A 20,393-nucleotide genomic window follows, 5' to 3' on the forward strand; every position below is an offset into this window, starting at 1 on the left:
CTAATATATATATATATATATATATATATATATATATATATATATATATATATATATATATATATATATATATATATATATATATATATATATACTATCAACTCAAAATGCAAATCGAATTAAAATATAAAATATATACAAACCAAAGTGCAAAATGTAACAAGCTGAAACAAAAGTATCCAAGATAACTAATATATATAATGATCCAAAAGTGCAATAAAATAAAGTGCAAATACTAAAATTAGGACAAAATAAGGGAAGAATGTCTGAAATGGTCACCAAAATAGAAATTCCGCCGACGACGACGACCTCCCCACACTTAGATGAAAGCATCATCCTTGATGCTATGACTGAGACTGGGTGAGAGGGTCAACGCCTGCATTTGGCTGCGGCTGAGGCTGTGGCTCCATAGCGGCCTGCTATGTCTCTGTGGGAACCTGAATCTGTATACGTGCCTCTGGCCGCTGAGCTTCCTCCTCCCGATCCCCTTCCTCTACCTCAGACTGGTCGGAAGAAGTGTCGGAGTCAAAGGGCATCTCGGCTCCTAGCGATGCGAGCATCCGACTCAAGCGCTGATAACGTCGCCTATGGCAACGCTCACTTTGATCCATGTGCTCAATGAGGTGCTGGACGAGTCGGTACGTCAGCTGGGGTGCTGATGGTGGTGGTGGTGGTGGTGGTGGTGGTGCTGCTGCTGCTGCTGGTGGTGCTGTGGATGGTTCGGCTGCTGCAGCTGAAGAAGAAGATGGCTCAGGTGTCGTTGCTTTAGAAGCTTGGGCTCTACGCGGGGCTGGTGGTCTGTCATTCACCCAAGTCCCCCACGAAATAACCTTCTCCTTTCCGTGGACTGCGGGTGGTGACTCATCATCTGGCAGCCATGGTACTCCAGCCTGCTGAGCCGTCTCTGTGACTAAACTAGGGAATGGGAGTGTGCCTCTGACATGGGCTTGCCACATGAATTTTCTGATTAGTCGGGGAAAGTACAGCTCCTTCCCCTCGATAATGCACCCAATCAGAAGTAGCATGTCCACCGGGATCTCAGTGAAGTGGGTGGTAGGCATAACATAATGAGCAAGAATCTGCTGCCAGACCTTCGCCTTATTCATCAAGTGATCAAACATAATCTCCATGGGTTTCAGTTTGTCGGCATCCATCTCCCAGGGGGCATCCGGGTGTGCTACCACACTCCTCAAGGCATCATAATCATAGGTCAAGTTATGCATCTCTGCCTCAGCCCTCTGAAAAGTCTTTATCACTGAACTTGGGCTGACAGTGGAGTGCCTACTCAATATCGGCCTCTGTCATCAGAATCTGTCCACCTCAAGTGAACCAAGTCAAGGGTCGGTCTAAAGAAGTTGCAATAAAACTCACGGACCCAAGACTCGTTCACCATGGCTAGCTCCCTATCGACGAAAGAAAAGCCCATCCCCTCAATTCAAAGCTCAATAGACCACCTCAAATCGGAAGGAATAGCCAGCTTCCTCTCCAAGTTGAGCTTCCATTGCTGAAAAAGTGGAAAGCAGAGCTCACAGTATAGATTAGGAAATCTCTCTGAATCGGCAGCGGGCAGGAGCTGATCTGTCTTATCTTTGTCAGAGAGCTGTATCTTAGCATAACTAAAGGTCACAGAATCAATAGAAGACTGAGATCTGTTCCTCTTCCTAGAGGTAACCTTTGCTTTCCCTTTTCCTCTATCAAACATCTTGGAAAAATAGAAATTACAGGATACAGAAAATTAAGCAAAGCAGAGAAATGGAAAGGAAGGATATAAGCAACAGATAGAAAACAGACAATAGAAGGAATTGAGACATATTCATAAAGTGAGTTAAAGAAATGAAATCTCAGAATGCAAGAAAAACAGAATTCAGACATCACTCAGAACACAAACTAAGAAATCATGCAATTATAGTAATATGCTTGTTTGTTAAGCAACAATGATCATCATGCCCAAAAGAATATGAAAGAGTTAAATGCGAAAACTAAAAAGAAGAGTTAGAAAGTCAACCAAGTCAAAAGTTAGAAAAGTAGTTAGAAATTAGTGGCATGACAATTATTGAACTTAACCAAGTGAAGTTCAAAAAGTGTAAAAACAAGCATACTCACACTCATGAGGATGATTGATGAGCGGATAATTTGTACGCTTTTTGGCATTGTTTTGAGTATGTTTTTAGTATGATCTAGTTAGTTTTTATTATATTTTTATTAGTTTTTAGTTAAAATTCACTTTTCTGGACTTTACTATGAGTTTGTGTGTTTTTCTGTGATTTCAGGTATTTTCTGGCTGAAATTGAGGGACCTGAGCAAAAATCTGATCCAGAGACTCAAAAGGACTGCAGATGCTGTTGGATTCTGACCTCCCTGCACTCGAAGTGGATTTTCTGGAGCTACAGAAGCCCAATTGGCGCGCTCTCAACGGCGTTGGAAAGTAGACATCCTGGGATTTCCATCAATATATGATAGTCCATACTTTGCCTAAGATTTGATGGCCCAAACCGGCGTTCAAAGTCACCTACAGAAATTCCAGCGTTAAACACCGGAACTGGCACCTAAATGGGAGTTAAACGCCCAAACTGGCATAAAAGCTGGCGTTTAACTCCAAGAAGAGTCTCTACACGAAAAATGCTTCATTGCTCAGCCCAAGCACACACCAAGTGGGCCCGGAAGTGGATTTTTATGTCATTTACTCATCTATGTACACCTTAGGCTACTAGTTTTCTATAAGTAGGACCTTTTACTATTGTATTTAGAGAGCTTTTTGATCATGTTTTTATGATTGAACCCTCTTTGGGAGGCTGGCCATTCGGCCATGCATAGACCTTGTTCTTATGTATTTTCAACGGTGGAGTTTCTACACACCATAGATTAAGGTGTGGAGCTCTGCTGTACCTCGAGTATTAATGCAATTACTATTGTTCTTCTATTCAATTCCGCTTGTTCTTGTTCCAAGATATCACCTGTTCTTCAACTTGATGAATGTGATGATCCGTGACACTCATCATCATTCTCACTTATGAACAAAGTGACTGACAACCACTCTTGTTCTACAAGCATACGAGGCTTAGTGAATATCTCTTGGATTCCTGATACACGATACATGGTTGATCGCCTGACAACCGAGTGCTCGCCTGACAAACGAGCCAGCCATTCCGTGAGATCAGAGTCTTCGTGGTATAGACGAGAACTGATGGCGGCATTCAAGAGAATCCGGAAGGTCTAACCTTGTCTGTGGTATTCTGAGTAGGATTCAATGATTGAATGACTGTGACGTGCTTCAAACTCCTAGCAGGCGGGGCGTTAGTGACAGACGCAAAAGAATCGATGGATTTTATTCCGGCCTGACCGAGAACCGACAGCTGATTACCCATGCTGTGACAGAGCATAGGCAACATTTTCACTGAGAGGATGGGAGGTAGCCACTGACAACGGTGAAACCCTACATGAGCTTGCCATGGAAAGGAGTAAGAAGGATTGGATGAAGACAGTAGGAAAGCAGATAGACGGAAGGGAAGGCATCTTCATATGCTTATCTGAAGCTCTCATCAATGATATACATAAGTATCTCTATCTTTATCTTTATGCTTTATTCGTTTATCACTATACCCATTTGAGTCTGCCTGACTGGGATTTACAAGGTGACCATAGCTTGCTTCATACCAACAATCTCCGTGGGATCGACCCTTACTCGCGTAAGGTTTATTACTTGGACGACCCAGTGCACTTGCTGGTTAGTTGTGCGAAGTTGTGTTTATGCCATGGTATTGAGCACCAAGTCTTTGGAGCCATTACTAGGGATTGTTCTGTGTAAAAGTAGTGATCACAATTTCGTGCACCAAGTTTTTGGCGCCATTGCCGGGGATTGTTCTTGAGTATGGACAACTGACGGTTCATCTTGTTGCTTAGATTAGGTATTTTTTTTCTTCAGAGTTTTTAAGAATGAATTCTAGTGTTTCTTGGTGATCTGTTGAAATCTGGCTGGCTGTGAAGCCATGTCTAATCTTATTGGACCGAGGTTTCAACTGATCATCACAATAGCATGTTGATCTCTATCAATCTTGCTATTGGAGCAATGATCTGCTAAGGCTTGGCTGGCCATTGGCCATGTCTAGTGTTTTGGACCGAAGCTTTCTTTGAAAGCTTGGCTGGCTGTGAAGCCATGTCTAATTCCTGGACCGGAGTCTTAGACTAGCATTGCAGTGATTCCTGGAATCCAAATTGAGAATTCTGAAACCTTTATTTTCCTATTTTCATATAATTTTCGAAAAAAGCACAAAAAAAAAAAAAATTTACAAAATCATAAAAACCAAAAAATTTTTTTTTCAAGAAACAAGAAACATAAAGTATTTTCTATTTCTTCTTTTTTTTTTCTTGTTTGAGTCTAGTGTCTAATCTTAAGTTTGGTGTCTTGCATGCCTTGTTTATTTGATCTTGGTTCTATTTTCAAGTCAATAGTACAGGGGACTGAAGATTCAGAACATGCAGCAGAGGAATTACACAGAAAAGCTGGGCGTTCAAAACGCCCAGTGAAGAAGGACAGACTGGCGTTTAAACGCCAGCCAGGGTACCTGGTTGGGCGTTTAACGCCCAAAAAGGTAGCATTTTGGGCGTTAAATGCCAGAATGGATACCATTCTGGGCGTTTAACGCCAGGATGGCACAAGAGGGAAGATTTTGTTTTTCAAATCAATTTTTTTTCAAGTTTTCAAAGTTTTTCAAAATCAAATCTTTTTCAAATCAAATCTTTTCAATCAAATGTTTTCAAAATCAATTTCTTTCCTTTTTCAAAGATACTTACTAACAATTAATGATTTGATTGAACATCTCATGTTTGATGCCTTTTCTGTTGAGAAAGGTTTAATGTTTGAATCATATCTTTTCTTGTTAGGCAAGTCATTAATTTTTAAATCATATCTTTTAAAATTGTTTTCAAATCAAATCTTTTTAAAATGTTTTTCAAATCATATCTTCTCAATCACATTTTTTTAAAACCAATCATATCTTCTTAACCACATCTTTTTCAAAATAGTTTTCAATCAAATCTTTTTAATTTCTAATTTCAAAATCTTTTTCACAAGTCACTTGATTTCTTCCCCACTTTTATTTTTCGAAAATCAATTAGTGTTTTTCAAAATGTTTTCAAAATCTTTTACTTAATTTTTGAAAATTACTTCCCCTCTTCTCACATCCTTCTATTTATGGAGTATCACTCCTTCTTAATGCACGATTCGAACTCTATCTAATCAAGTTCGAATTCTTCTACCTCCTTCTTCTATTTTTCTTTTCCTCTGACACCTCAAGGAATCTCTATACTGTGACATAGAGGATTCCACATTTTCTTGTTCTCTTCTCTTTCATATGAGCAGAAGCAGAGACAAAGGCATTCTTGTTGAAGCTGACCCTGAACCTGAGAGGACCTTGAAGCGAAAGCTAAGAGAAGCTAAGGCACAACTCTCTGTAAAGGACCTAACCGAATTCTTCAAAGAAGAAGAAGACATGGCAGCCAAAAACAACAACAATGCCAACAATGCAAGGAAGGTGCTGGGTGACTTTACTGCACCTACTCCCGATTTCTATGGGAGAAGCATCTCTATCCCTGCCATTAGAGCAAACAACTTTGAGCTTAAGCCTCAGTTAGTTTCTCTAATGCAACAGAATTGCAAGTTCCATGGACTTCCATTGGAAGATCCTCATCAGTTTTTAGCTGAATTCTTGCAAATCTGTGACACAGTCAAGACTAATGGGGTTGACCCTGAGGTCTACAGACTGATGCTATTCCCTTTTGCTGTAAGAGACAGAGCTAGAATCTGGTTGGACTCACAACCTAAAGAAAGCCTGGACTCTTGGGAAAAGCTAGTCAATGCCTTCTTGGCAAAGTTCTTTCCACCTCAAAAATTGAGTAAGCTTAGAGTGGAAGTCCAAACCTTCAGACAGAAGGATGGTGAATCCCTCTATGAAGCTTGGGAAAGATACAAACAATTAATCAGAAAGTGTCCCTCTGACATGCTTTCTGAATGGAGCATCATAGGTATTTTCTATGATGGTCTATCTGAACTGTCCAAGATGTCTTTGGATAGCTCTGCTGGAGGATCTCTTCATCTGAAGAAGACGCCTACAGAAGCTCAAGAACTAATTGAAATGGTTGCAAATAACCAATTCATGTACACTTCTGAAAGAAATCCTGTGAACAATGGGACTGGTCAGAAGAAAGGAGTTCTTGAGATTGACACTCTGAATGCCATATTGGCTCAGAATAAAATATTGACTCAACAAGTCAATTTGATTTCTCAAAGTCTGTCTGGAATGCAAAATGCACCAAGCAGTACTAAAGATGCTTCCTCTGAAGAAGAAGCTTATGATCCTGAGAACCCTTCAATGGAAGAGGTGAATTACCTAGGAGAACCCTATGGAAACACCTATAATTCTTCATGGAGAAATCACCCAAATTTCTCATGGAAGAATCAAGAGAGACCTAAACAAGGTTTCAACAATAATGGTGGAAGAAACAGGTTTAGCAATGGCAAGCCTTTTCCATCATCTTCTCAGCAACAGACAGAGAATTCTAAGCAGAACCCCTCTGACTTAGCAACCATGGTCTCTGATCTAATCAAAACCACTCAAAGTTTCATGACTGAAACAAGGTCCTCCATTAGGAATTTGGAGGCACAAGTGGGACAGCTGAGCAAGAAAGTTACTGAACTCCCTCCTAGTACTCTCCCAAGTAATACAGAAGAAAATCCAAAAGGAGAGTGCAAAGCCATAACCATGGCCGAATCTGGAGAGGAAAGAGAGGAAGTGGACGCCACTGAGGAAGGCCTCAATGGGCGTGCACTGACCTCCAATGAGTTCCCTAGTGAGGAACCATGGGAATCTGAGGCTCAAAATGAGACCATAGAGATTCCATTGGACTTACTTCTGCCTTTCATGAGCTCTGATGAGTATTCTTCCTCTGAAGAGGATGAGTATGTCACTGAAGAGCAAGTTGCTAAATATCTTGGAGCAATCATGAAGCTAAATGACAAGTTATTTGGAAATGAGACTTGGGAGAATGAACCTCCTTTGCTCACCAAAGAACTGGATGACTTGTCTAGGCAGAAATTACCTCAAAAGAAACAAGATCCTGGGAAGTTTTCCATACCTTGTACCATAGGCACCATGACCTTCAAGAAGGCTCTGTGTGACTTAGGGTCAAGTGTAAACCTCATGCCTCTCTCTGTAATGGAGAAGCTAGGGATCTTTGAGGTACAAACTACAAGAATCTCACTAGAGATGGCAGACAACTCAAGAAAACAAGCTCATGGACTTGTAGAGGATGTTCTGGTGAAGATTGAGGACCATTACATCCCTACTGATTTCATAGTCCTAGAGACTGGGAAGTGCATGGATGAATCCATCATCCTTGGCAGACCCTTCCTAGCCACAGCAAAGGCTGTGATTGATGTTGATGGAGGTGAACTAATCATTCAAGTGAATGACGAATCCTATGTGTTTAAGGCTCAAGGATATCCCTCTGTCACCATGGAGAGGAAGCATGAAGAGCTTCTCTCAAATCAGAGTCAAACAGAGCCCCCACAGTCAAACTCTAAGTTTGGTGTTGGGAGGCCACAACCAAACTCTAAGTTTGGTGTTGAACCCCCACATTCAAACTCTAAGTTTGGTGTTGGGAGGTTCCAACATTGCTCTGAGTATCTGTGAGGCTCCATGAGAGCCCTCTGTCAAGCTACTGACATTAAAGAAGCGCTTGTTGGGAGGCAACCCAATGCTTATATTTTATATTTTTTCTTTTGTTATTTTATGTCTTTCGTAGGTTGATGATCATGAGAAGTCACAAAATCAATTGAAAAAGCAAAAACAGAATGAAAAACAGGAAGAAAAACAGCACACCCTGGAGGAAGAACCCACTGGCGTTTAAACGCCAGTGAGGCTAGCAGTTGGGCGTTTAACGCCCAGTCTGGCACCATTCTGGGCGTTTAACGCCAGAAAGGGGCACCAGACTGGCGTTAAACGCCAGAAAAGGGCAAGAACCTGGCGTTAAACGCCAGGAATGGGCACCAGCCCGGCGTTTAACGCCAGAAATGGCTCAAAACGTGATTTTGAGTGCCATTTGGTGCAGGGATGACTTTTCCTTGACACCTCAGGATCTGTGGACCCCACAAGATCCCCACCAACCCCACCACTCTCTCTCTTCTTCACCCATTCACCAATCACCTCAATACATCTTCCCCAAAAACCCCTCACCTATCAAATCCCATCTTTCTCTTCACCACTCACATCCATCCTTCATAAAACCCCACCAACCTCACCCTTCAAATTCAAACCACTTTCCCTCCCAAACCCACCCATAATGGCCGAACCCCATCTCCCCCCTCTCCTATATAAACCCTTCTTCACCCCTTCATTTTCACACAACCTAAAAATCACTTCTCCCCCTCCTTGGCCGAATACATAAGCCACTCCCTTCTTCCTCATTTCTTCTTCTTCTACTTTCTTCTTTCTTCTTTTGCTCGAGGACGAGCAAACCTTTTAAGTTTGGTGTGGTAAAAGCATTGCTTTTTGTTTTTCCATAACCATTTATGGCATCCAAGGCCGGAGAAACCTCTAGAAAGAGGAAAGGGAAGGCAAAAGCTTCCACCTCCGAGTCATGGGAGATGGATAGATTCATCTCAAGGGTGCATCAAGACCACTTCTATGAAGTTGTGGCCTTGAAGAAGGTGATTCCCGAGGTCTCCTTTTCACTCAAAAAGGGTGAATATCCGGAGATCCGCCATGAGATCCGAAGAAGAGGTTGGGAAGTGCTTACTAACCCCATTCAACAAGTCGGAATCTTGATGGTTCAAGAGTTCTATGCCAATGCATGGATCACCAAGAACCATGATCAAAGTGTGAACCCGGATTCAAAGAATTATCTCACTATGGTTCGGGGGAAATACTTGGCTTTTAGTCCGGAAAGTGTAAGGTTGGCATTCAACTTGCCCATGATGCAAGGAGATGAACATCCTTACACTAGAAGGGTCAACTTTGATCAAAGGTTGGACCAAGTCCTCACAGTCATATGTGAAGAGGGCGCACAATGGAAGAGAGATTCAAGAGGGAAGCCGGTTCAATTGAGAAGGCATGACCTCAAACCTGTGGCTAGAGGATGGTTGGAGTTTATCCAATGCTCAATCATTCCCACTAGCAACCGGTCCGAAGTTACTTTAGACCGGGCCATCATGATTCATAGCATCATGATTGGAGAAGAAGTGGAAGTTCATGAGGTCATAGCTCAAGAACTCTACAAGGTGGCGGACAAGTCTTCCACCTTGGCAAGGTTAGCCTTTCCTCATCTCATTTGTCACCTCTGTTATTCAGTTGGAGTTGACATAGAGAGAGACACCCCTATTGATGAGGACAAGCCCATCACTAAGAAGAGGATGGAGCAAACAAGAGACCCCTCTCATCATGAGACCCCTGAGATACCTCAAGGGATGCACTTTCCTCCACAAGACTATTGGGAGCAACTAAACACCTCCCTAGGAGAATTGAGTTCCAACATGGGACAACTAAGGGTGGAGCACCAAGAACACTCCATTCTCCTCCATGAAATTAGAGAAGATCAAAGAATCATGAGAGAGGAGCAACAAAGACAAGGAAGAGACATTGAGGAGCTCAAGCACTCCATAAGACCTTCAAGAGGAAGAACAAGCCGCCATCACTAAGGTGGACCCGTTCTTTAATCTCCTTGTTCTTTAATTTTCTGTTTTTCGAATTTTAAGTGCTTTATGTTTGTCCATGTTTGTGTCTTATGATCATTAGTGTCTTAGTGTCTATGCCTTAAAGTTATGAATGTCCTATGAATCCATCACCTTTCTTAGAGATTGTTCTTAATTGAAAAGGAAAAGAATTGCATGAATTTTGAATTTTATAACAGTTTAATTATTTTGATGTGGTGGCAACACTTTTGTTCTCTGAATGTATGCTTGAACAGTGCATATGTCTTTTGAATTTGTGGTTCATGAATGTTGGCTCTTGAAAGAATGATGAAAAAGGAGACATGTTACTGAGGATCTGAAAAATCATAAAAATGATTTTTGAAGCAAGAAAAAGCAGTGAATACAAAAAAAAAAGAGAGAAGAAAGCAAGCGAAAAAAAAAACCGAAAAAAAAGAAGAAAAAAGGAAAAAAAAAAGAAAGAAAAAGAAAGAAATAAAGTTGTGATCCAAGGCAATAAGAGTGTACTTAAGAACCCTGGACACCTCTAATTGGGGACTTTAGCAAAGCTGAGTCACAATCTGAAAAGGTTCACCCAATTATGTGTCTGTGGCATGTATGTATCCGGTGGTAATACTGGAGGACAGAGTGCTTTGGGCCACAGCCAAGACTCAATAAGTAGCTGTGTTCAAGAATCATCATACTTAACTAGGAGAATCAATAACACTATCTGGATTCTGAGTTCCTAAAGAAGCCAATCATTCTGAATTCCAAGGGATAAAGTGAGATGCCAAAACTATTCAGAGGCAAAAAGCTAAAAGCCCCGCTCATCTAATTAATACTGATCTTCATAGATGTTTTTGGAGTTCATTGCATATTCTCTTCTTTTTTATCCTATTTGATCTTCAGTTGCTTGGGGACAAGCAACAATTTAAGTTTGGTGTTGTGATGAGCGGATAATTTGTACGCTTTTTGGCATTGTTTTGAGTATGTTTTTAGTATGATCTAGTTAGTTTTTATTATATTTTTATTAGTTTTTAGTTAAAATTCACTTTTCTGGACTTTACTATGAGTTTGTGTGTTTTTCTGTGATTTCAGGTATTTTCTGGCTGAAATTGAGGGACCTGAGCAAAAATCTGATCCAGAGACTCAAAAGGACTGCAGATGCTGTTGGATTCTGACCTCCCTGCACTCGAAGTGGATTTTCTGGAGCTACAGAAGCCCAATTGGCGCGCTCTCAACGGCGTTGGAAAGTAGACATCCTGGGCTTTCCAGCAATATATGATAATCCATACTGTGCCCAAGATTTGATGGCCCAAACCGGCGTTCAAAGTCACCTACAGAAATTCCAGCGTTAAACGCCGGAACTGGCACCTAAATGGGAGTTAAACGCCCAAATTGGCATAAAAGCTGGCGTTTAACTCCAAGAAGAGTCTCTACACGAAAAATGCTTCATTGCTCAGCCCAAGCACACACCAAGTGGGCCCGGAAGTGGATTTTTATGTCATTTACTCATCTATGTACACCTTAGGCTACTAGTTTTCTATAAGTAGGACCTTTTACTATTATATTTAGAGAGCTTTTTGATCATGTTTTTATGATTGAACCTTCTTTGGGAGGCTGGCCATTCGGCCATGCCTAGACCTTGTTCTTATGTATTTTCAACGGTGGAGTTTCTACACACCATAGATTAAGGTGTGGAGCTCTGCTGTACCTCGAGTATTAATGCAATTACTATTGTTCTTCTATTCAATTCCGCTTGTTCTTGTTCCAAGATATCACCTGTTCTTCAACTTGATGAATGTGATGATCCGTGACACTCATCATCATTCTCACTTATGAACAAAGTGACTGACAACCACTCTTGTTCTACAAGCATACGAGGCTTAGTGAATATCTCTTGGATTCCTGATACACGATACATGGTTGATCGCCTGACAACCGAGTGCTCGCCTGACAAACGAGCCAGCCATTCCGTGAGATCAGAGTCTTCGTGGTATAGGCGAGAACTGATGGCGGCATTCAAGAGAATCCGGAAGGTCTAACCTTGTCTGTGGTATTCTGAGTAGGATTCAATGATTGAATGACTGTGACGTACTTCAAACTCCTAGCAGGCGGGGCGTTAGTGACAGACGCAAAAGAATCGATGGATTTTATTCCGGCCTGACCGAGAACCGACAGCTGATTACCCATGCTGTGACAGAGCATAGGCAACGTTTTCACTGAGAGGATGGGAGGTAGCCACTGACAACGGTGAAACCCTACATGAGCTTGCCATGGAAAGGAGTAAGAAGGATTGGATGAAGACAGTAGGAAAGCAGAGAGACGGAAGGGAAGGCATCTTCATACGCTTATCTGAAGCTCTCATCAATGATATACATAAGTATCTCTATCTTTATCTTTATGCTTTATTCGTTTATCACTATACCCATTTGAGTCTGCCTGACTGGGATTTACAAGGTGACCATAGCTTGCTTCATACCAACAATCTCCGTGGGATCGACCCTTACTCGCGTAAGGTTTATTACTTGGACGACCCAGTGCACTTGCTGGTTAGTTGTGCGAAGTTGTGTTTATGCCATGGTATTGAGCACCAAGTCTTTGGAGCCATTACTAGGGATTGTTCTGTGTAAAAGTAGTGATCACAATTTCGTGCACCAATGATGCAAAACATTGATGATGAGAAATGGAATAGATAAAAGCATAGAAGAGGAAAGCAAGTCATCATCAATGTTTTTGGTCACTAAGTTCGTAAAAATTGGTGTTGAAAGATTAAGAGTATACTCATGTACCCTAAAGTAAATTGGAAAATGAAAATAGCTACATGAGTAACATTACACCAACAATTACGACTTAAAAAGAACCTTCATTGGAAGGCACATGATTAGGTCACTGGAAGGTTTATGAAAAGAACTTCCATAATGAAAAATAGACTTAAAAACGACCATGAAGGAAATAAATTGGACCTATCTTGAGCTGTTCATGACATAAGAGAGGTTTAAAATCGATTGGTTAATTAAGGTTCTAATTAACACAGAAATTCGTCAAATAATTCCTTAATTATCACCAATAATGTAATTCGAATAAAGGGAACTAAAAGAGATGTGAAAATGCTAGCCAATCAACCTATGAATTGATTTTGGTTTATGTTAATTGAATTTTACATAAAAAAGTACCAAAATCAATCCATGGGTTGTAAGTTAAAAACAGGAGAATTTTCAAATATTTTGGCAGCATTCTGGCAGTAATTTGGACGTTCCCGGATAACAAACAACAGCAAAACAGTCATATGAATCCAGAATAAATCAAAACGTATAACAAACATTGATTTCATATGATTTAGGCAACATCAAGAAAAATATAACAATCCAAATCAGCATAGCAGCAGTATAATGAACAATGTACTGAGCATCAATGCATGAAAAGCACAAAGAGTTGTAATGAGCAAACAATTTGTTAACGCATACATTAAAGCAGCAGCAATGACCAATTAGCTAACAATCCAACTAGCACTCATGATGATCAACTCAAGTAGCATTTCCTTTCTTATTGAATTTTAACAATCGTTCAACAGCAAGCAATGAAAAGGAAAATTAACAGCATGTAAAAGCATGGAACATCAACATCATCACCACTTATCAAAGCAGTTTTACAATCAGCCATTTCAGACAGTGATAAACAGCGATAGAAATCAAACCTAAATTCACTAGCCACATCCTAAAACTACCTAACCACATGCAATTCTAACTAACCTAATTAAACAGAACCTAATCAACTAATATTAACAGAACAGAATTAAGTAAAAGAAAATTAAAAATAGAACAAAATTGAAACAGGGGAAGAATATGGGGAAACCTGGGAGAAGAGGCAGAAATAGAACCAGAAAGTTGGGAAGTGAGGACAGTGCTGGACGATGCCGCTACAGAAACGGCGAAAGTGACTCGCGGTGGTGATGAGGGCAAAACAGGGGTGAACAGAAGGTGGCTCAGGGTACAAGGGAGCAGTACCAGATTCTGTTCTGGTGAGAGGTGGTCGAGGGAAGTGAAATGGAGGAAGAAGAGATTTGGTGGTTGTGGTTGGTGGCTCGCCGGCGACAATGGTGTAGTCGTGGCGGTGCTGGTCGGAGGCGGGAAGGTGAACAGCCGAGAAGGTAGGGAAAGGGAGAAGAGGGAAAATGAGAAAAGAAAAGGAGAGAGAGAGAGACTGGGTGGTTTCCGGTGCTGGTGAGGTCACCAGAGTGGTGGTTGCAGAAACTTGATGGGGTTGGTGATGGCGGTTTGGAGGGAAAAGAAGAGAAAGAGACGTTGGGAAGAAGGAGAGGGTGATCGGCACGACTTGCTAGGGCTTGCGTGTCTGGGGGGTATTAGCGAGTTCAAATCCACGCGTATGCGTCCATGACGCGTGTGCGTGGGTAGACAGAATGATAATAAACGCAGAGGTGTCACTCACATGTAAGCCTGGATGAAACAAGGGAAGCATCGACACGGAAGTTTCATCGACGCAAGCGCGTGAAAGGAGAGAGTGCACGGCGACGTGTACGCGTAATGCAAGCGTACGCGTGGAATGAAAATTGTGCTAGACGCACAATTCTCGCGCCAAGCTCGCACAACTCTCGGGAAAATGTATGGGGTTTGCGTTGACGCATCGACGCGTACACGTGACTGCCGATACTTTTTTTTTTTTGAAACTCCAAAACAGAGCCTAGAATTCTCCTAACACTATTTACAACTCAAAACAAACTAAAATGAAAATTAACAAAATGTCCTTTAATTTTTGAAAAATTTTCAAATACAAAACTTACAAAACTTGTACTTCAAGCAAAATGCACTTCAAGACAAAGGTGCACTTTAAACAAACTATCAACCAAAGCATTAAAATAAGAATATCCAAAGAAGAAAATAACCTACAATGGCAACTCAAATCACTCATTGATTATATCTACAAGAGAATGGAAAGAGTTTACCATGGTGGGGTGTCTCCCACCTAGCACTTTTATTTATTGTCCTTAAGTTGGACTATTAGGAACCTCTTTGTCATGGTGGCATATGCTTGTATTCATCCTTGAACCTCCAAGGATGCTTGCTCCTTAAACGGTTGTCAGAATTTCCAACCGCCTTCACTAAGCTTGGGTGAAGTTCTTCCCATGATATGAGCTCCCAAAATTCGCCTTCATGTTGTGATCCGGGATCCCATATCTTGTTTTCATACCCATCTTCAAGTTGATCATCATGATTCCAATTGGGTGGTAGGCACATAGAATTCTCCTTAGAGCACCCAAACATTTTCCTAGACCCAAACAAATTAGCACTCCTCCAACCATGGTGCCTATGCCTCAAGGGTTCGACCTTAATGAGCCTAACATCAAACTTCCAACCACTACACAGCTCCCTCTTACTTTTAACTCCACAAAGAGCTCTAAGTTGCCCATCCGTTTCAAGCAAACCATATTCAAGTGAGAAAGTAAAGCTTAAGGGTAAGAATTTTACCCACTTGAATGTTGTGTTGGATGGTGACTTAGGAAGGGGTATTTCCAATGGTTTTGCAAGTGTTATTCCTCTATGCTCTTCCTTAGTGTCTTCCACCTCTTGACAACTTCTTTTAGCTTCTCCTTACTCGTCAACTTCTTCCAACTCCTCCTCATCATCAATCAAATCAAATATTGGAGGTTATGTGAAGTCAACTTCAACATCAACTTCACACCCAATGGAGAAGTCTTTAACAAGGTCACCAATGTCACTTGGTGTAGAGTTGTCTTTAGTAACCTCAAATTCATACCCTGTGAAGCAACAGCTGGGCGTTGAACGCCTAGGAGAAGATGCAAACGGGCGTTAAACGCCCAAAACATGCAGCGTTTGGGCGTTTAACACCAGGATTGTGGGGAGGAGGTAAATTCGTTTTCACTTCAAATTTTTTCCAATTTTCATGTTTTAATTCATGATTTCTTGCATAAACATATTACAAACTCTCATCTTTTCAAATCTTTTTAATTTCTTCTGAATTCTTTTTTCAAACTCATCATATTATCTTTTTGAATTCAAAGTTATCCTTTTTAAAAATCTCATCATATCTTTTGAATTTTCGAATTTGCCCCTCCTTCTATTCCTCTCCTTTCCTTTCTTTGCTTGAGGACAAGCAAACCTCTAAGTTTGGTGTGTTCCGTGATCACTGAGCTAAAACTCATCAAGATCATTGCACCTAAGGGAAAACAAACTACTTCAAGAGGCAAGAAAGAGAATATTCCAAAACCACTGTGGAATTAAGATAAGTTCTTAACAAAGAATATGCAGACCATTACCACAAAATAATGGGTCTGAGATCAGTGATCCCGGAAGTTAAACTTGATCTGAAAGAAAACGAATATCCGGAGATACAGGAGCTGAAGCGCCAGAAGCTGTCTCTTGAAGGACCAGGCACCCACAAGTTGAAGGAGCACCCATCATCTCCCAAACCAAAGGTTGTTGAGTCCTAATCTTAAACTTAACTCTGTGATAATTGTTCTTATTAGGAATTTACCTTAGAAGTTATATATTAGTAGTAGTAATTAGTATCTATATTTTGATTTTATCTCCAATTAAGCCATAATTTATTTTTTTTCTCATCATCATCAAACATGAATAAAATAGTAGATTTTTAGAATAAAGAGGCAATATTTTTCGAGTTTTTAATAAGGAAAATTCTAATTATTTAGATGTGGTGGCAATACTTTTTATCTTCTGAATTAATGCTTGAACAAGGCATATTTTTGAAGTTGAATTTCATGAATGTTAAAATTGTTGGCTCTTGAAAGAATGATGAACAAGAGAAATATTATTGATGATCTGCAAAATCATGAAATTGATTCTTGAAGCAAGAAAAAGCAGTGAAAAAAAAAGGGGCGAGAAAAAAAGGAATCATTGGATAAAGAAAAAGAAAAGCCAATAACCCTTAAAACCAAAAGGCAAGGGTGAAAAGGATCCAAGGCTTTGAGCATTAATGGATAGGAGGGCCCAAGGAAATAAATCCAGGGCATGTGGCTTGTGGCATGCAGGTCCAAGTGAAAAGCTTGAGACTGAGTGGTTAAAGTCGTAATCCAAAGCAAAAGAGTGTGCTTAAGAACTCTGGACACCTCTAATTGGGGACTTTAGCAAAGCTAAGTCACAATCTGAAAAGGTTCACCCAGTTTTGTGTCTGTGGTATTTATGTATCCGGTGGTAATACTGGAAAACAAAGTGCTTAGGGCCACGGCCAAGACTCATCAAGTAACTGTGTTCAAGAATCAACATACTAAACTAGGAAAATCAATAATACTATCTAAATTCTAAGTTCCTATGGATGCCAATCATTCTGGATTTCAAAGGATAAAGTGAGATGCCAAAACTGTTCAAAAGCAAAAAGCTACTAGTCCCGCTCATCTAATTAGAATCTGAGCTTCACTTGAAACTCTGAGATATTATTGCTTCTTAATTTCTTTTTATCCTACTTTATTTATCTAGTTGCTTGAGGACAAGCAACAGTTTAAGTTTGGTGTTGTGATGAGCAGATATTTTATACGCTTTTTGGGGGTAATTTCATGTAGATTTTAGTATGTTTTAGATGGTTTTTAGTAGATTTTTATTAGTTTTTAGGCAAAAATCATATTTCTGAACTTTGCTATGAGTTTGTGTGTTTTTCTATGATTTCAGATATTTTCTGGCTGAAATTGAGGGAGCTGAGCAAAAATCTGATTCAGGCTGAAAAAGGACTGCTGATGCTGTTGGATTCTGACCTCTCTGCACTCGGAATGGATTTTGTGGAGCTATAGGAGTCCAATTGGCGCGCTCTTAACTGGGTTTGAAAGTAGACATCCAGGGCTTTCCAGCAATATATAATAGTCCATACTTTGCGCGAAATTAGATGACGTAAACTGGCGTTCAACGCCAGTTCCATGTTGCAGTCTGGCGTTCAGCGCCAAAAACAGGTTACAAGTTGGAGTTCAACGCTAGAAACAGGTTACAACCTGGCGTTCAACTCCAAAAACAGCCCAGGCACGTGAGAAACTTAAGTCTCAGCCCCAGCACACACCAATTGGGCCCCAAAAGTGGATTTCTGCACTATCCATCTTAGTTTACTCATTTTCTGTAAACCTAGGTTACTAGTTTAGTATTTAAACAACTTTTAGAGACTTATTTTGTATCTCATGACATTTTTAGATCTGAATTTTATACTCTTTGACGGCATGAGTCTCTAAACTCCATTGTTGGGGGTGAGGAGCTCTGCAGCGTCTCGATGAATTAATGCAATTATTTCTGTTTTCCATTCAAACATGCTTGTTCCTATCTAAGATATTCATTCGCGCTTCACTATGAAGAAGGTGATGATCCATGACACTCATCACCTTCCTCAATCCATGAACGTGTGCTTGACAACCACCTCCGTTCTACATCAGATTGAATGAGTATCTCTTAGAATCCTTAATCAGAATCTTCGTGGTATAAGCTAGGATTGATGGCGGCATTCATGAGAATCCGGAAAGTCTAAACCTTGTCTGTGGTATTTCGAGTAGGATTCAAGGATAGAATAGCTATGACGAGCTTCAAACTCGCGATTGTTGGGCGTAGTGACAGACGTAAAAGGATCAATGGATCTTATTCCGACATGATCGAGAACCAACAGATGATTAGCCGTGCTGTGACAGAGCATTTGGACCATTTTCACTGAGAGGATGGGAAGTAGCCATTGACAACGGTGACGCCCTACATACAGCTTGCCATGGAAGGAACTTTGCACTTTTGAAAGTGAGGAAGCATTACATTACAGGAATATAGAAGACAAAGCATCTCCAAAACTCCAACATATTCTCCATTATTGAGTAACAATCATTTATTTTATGCCCTTTGACTTTTTACAATTAAAACTAAAAATTATTATTGATATTATATCATGACTAAGAGTTACAAGATAACCATAGCTTGCTTCAAGCCAACAATCTCTGTGGGATTCGACCCTTACTCACGTAAGGTATTACTTGGACGACCCAGTGCACTTGATGGTTAGTTGTGCGGAATTACATAGTGTGAAGTAATTTTCGTGCACCACTACCTCCCGTCCTCTCAGTGAAAATGGTCCTCTACGGTTTCTGTACTGCTAATCAACTGTCAAATTTTTCGTCTCGGATGAAAAATACCAGGCACAGATACCACATGCCTAATCAGCTTTTGGTTCTCACTTGTGCTGGAATAGGATTGATGAGCGGATAATTTATACGCTTTTTGGCATTGTTTTTAGGAAGTTTTTAGTAAGTTCAAGCTACTTTAAGGGATGTTTTCATTAGTTTTTATGTTAAATTCACATTTCTGGACTTTACTATGAGTTTGTGTGTTTTCTGTGATTTCAGGTAATTTCTGGCTGAAATTGAGGGACTTGAGCAAAACTCTGAAAAAGGCTGACAAAAGGACTGCTGATGCTGTTGGAATCTGACCTCCCTGCACTCGAAATGGATTTTCTGGAGCTACAGAACTCCAATTGGCGCGCTCTCAACGGCGTTGGAAAGTAGACATCCAGGGCTTTCCAGCAATATATAATAGTCCATACTTTATTCGGAAATTGATGACGTAACTTGGCGTTGAACGCCAAGTTCATGCTGCTGTCTGGAGTTAAACGCCAGAAAAACGTCATGATCCGGAGTTGAACGCCCAAAACACGTCATAACTCGGAGTTCAACTCCAAGAGAAGGCTCAGCTCGTGGATTGATCAAGCTCAGTCCAAACATACACCAAGTGGGCCTCGGAAGTGGATTTACGCATCAATTACTTACTCATGTAAACCCTAGGAGCTAGTTTATTATAAATAGAACATTTAACTATCATAATTTCATCCTGGATCCTGGATTGTATTTTGATCTAGTGATCACGTTTTGGGGGCTGGCCTCTCGGCCATGCCTGAACCTTTCACTTATGTATTTTCAACAGTGGAGTTTCTGCACACCATAGATTAAGGGTGTGGAGCTCTGCTGTACCTCAAAGATTAATGAAGTTCTATTTTCTTTTATTCAATTCTCTATCTTATTCTTATTCCAAGATATTCATTCGTACTCAAGAACATGATGAATGATGATGAGTTAGATAACCCTCATTATTATTCTCACTTATGAACGCGCGTGATTGACAACCACTTCCGTTCTACATGCAACAAGGCTTGAATGTGTATCTCTTAGATTCCCCAACAGAATCTTCGTGGTATAAGCTAGATAGATGGCGGCATTCATGAGGATCCGGAAAGTCTAAACCTTGTCTATGGTATTCCGAGTAGGATTCTGGGATTGAATGACTGTGACGAGCTTAAAACCTGTAACCTGCTGGGCGTTAGTGACAGACGCAAAAGAGGGATTCTATTCCAGTAGGGGAGGGAACCAACCGGTGATTGGCCGTACTGTGACAGAGTGCGTGAGCATTAGCTTTCACTGCGAGGATGGGATGTAGCCACTGACAATGGTGATGCCCTACATACAGCTTGCCATGGAAAGGAGTAAGAAGGATTGAGTGGAAGCAGTAGGAAAGCAGGCATCCTTGAGCCATACAGCATCTTCATATACTTAACTGAAATTCCTATGCACGAATCTACATAAGTATTCTATCCCTTTTATTATTCCTTTTTATTTATTATTTATTCCAATAACCATCAATCAATTTTATCCTCCTGACTGAGATTTATAAGGTGACCATAGCTTGCTTCATACCAACAATCTCTGTGGGAT

The 20,393-nt window shown here is 40.6% G+C and overlaps 1 non-coding gene across 1 annotated transcript; it reads right to left on the reverse strand.

The window, feature by feature from the left end:
• Positions 1 to 5,894: 5,894 nt before the first annotated feature.
• LOC130952376 (small nucleolar RNA R71) lies at positions 5,895 to 6,002 on the reverse strand. The gene has a single exon (XR_009074557.1). It is a non-coding gene; the product is annotated as a small nucleolar RNA R71 (small nucleolar RNA).
• Between the last annotated feature and the right edge of the window lie 14,391 nt (positions 6,003 to 20,393).

This window comes from Arachis stenosperma, chromosome 9 (assembly GCF_014773155.1).
Source record: "Arachis stenosperma cultivar V10309 chromosome 9, arast.V10309.gnm1.PFL2, whole genome shotgun sequence".
Lineage (NCBI taxonomy): Eukaryota > Viridiplantae > Streptophyta > Magnoliopsida > Fabales > Fabaceae > Arachis > Arachis stenosperma.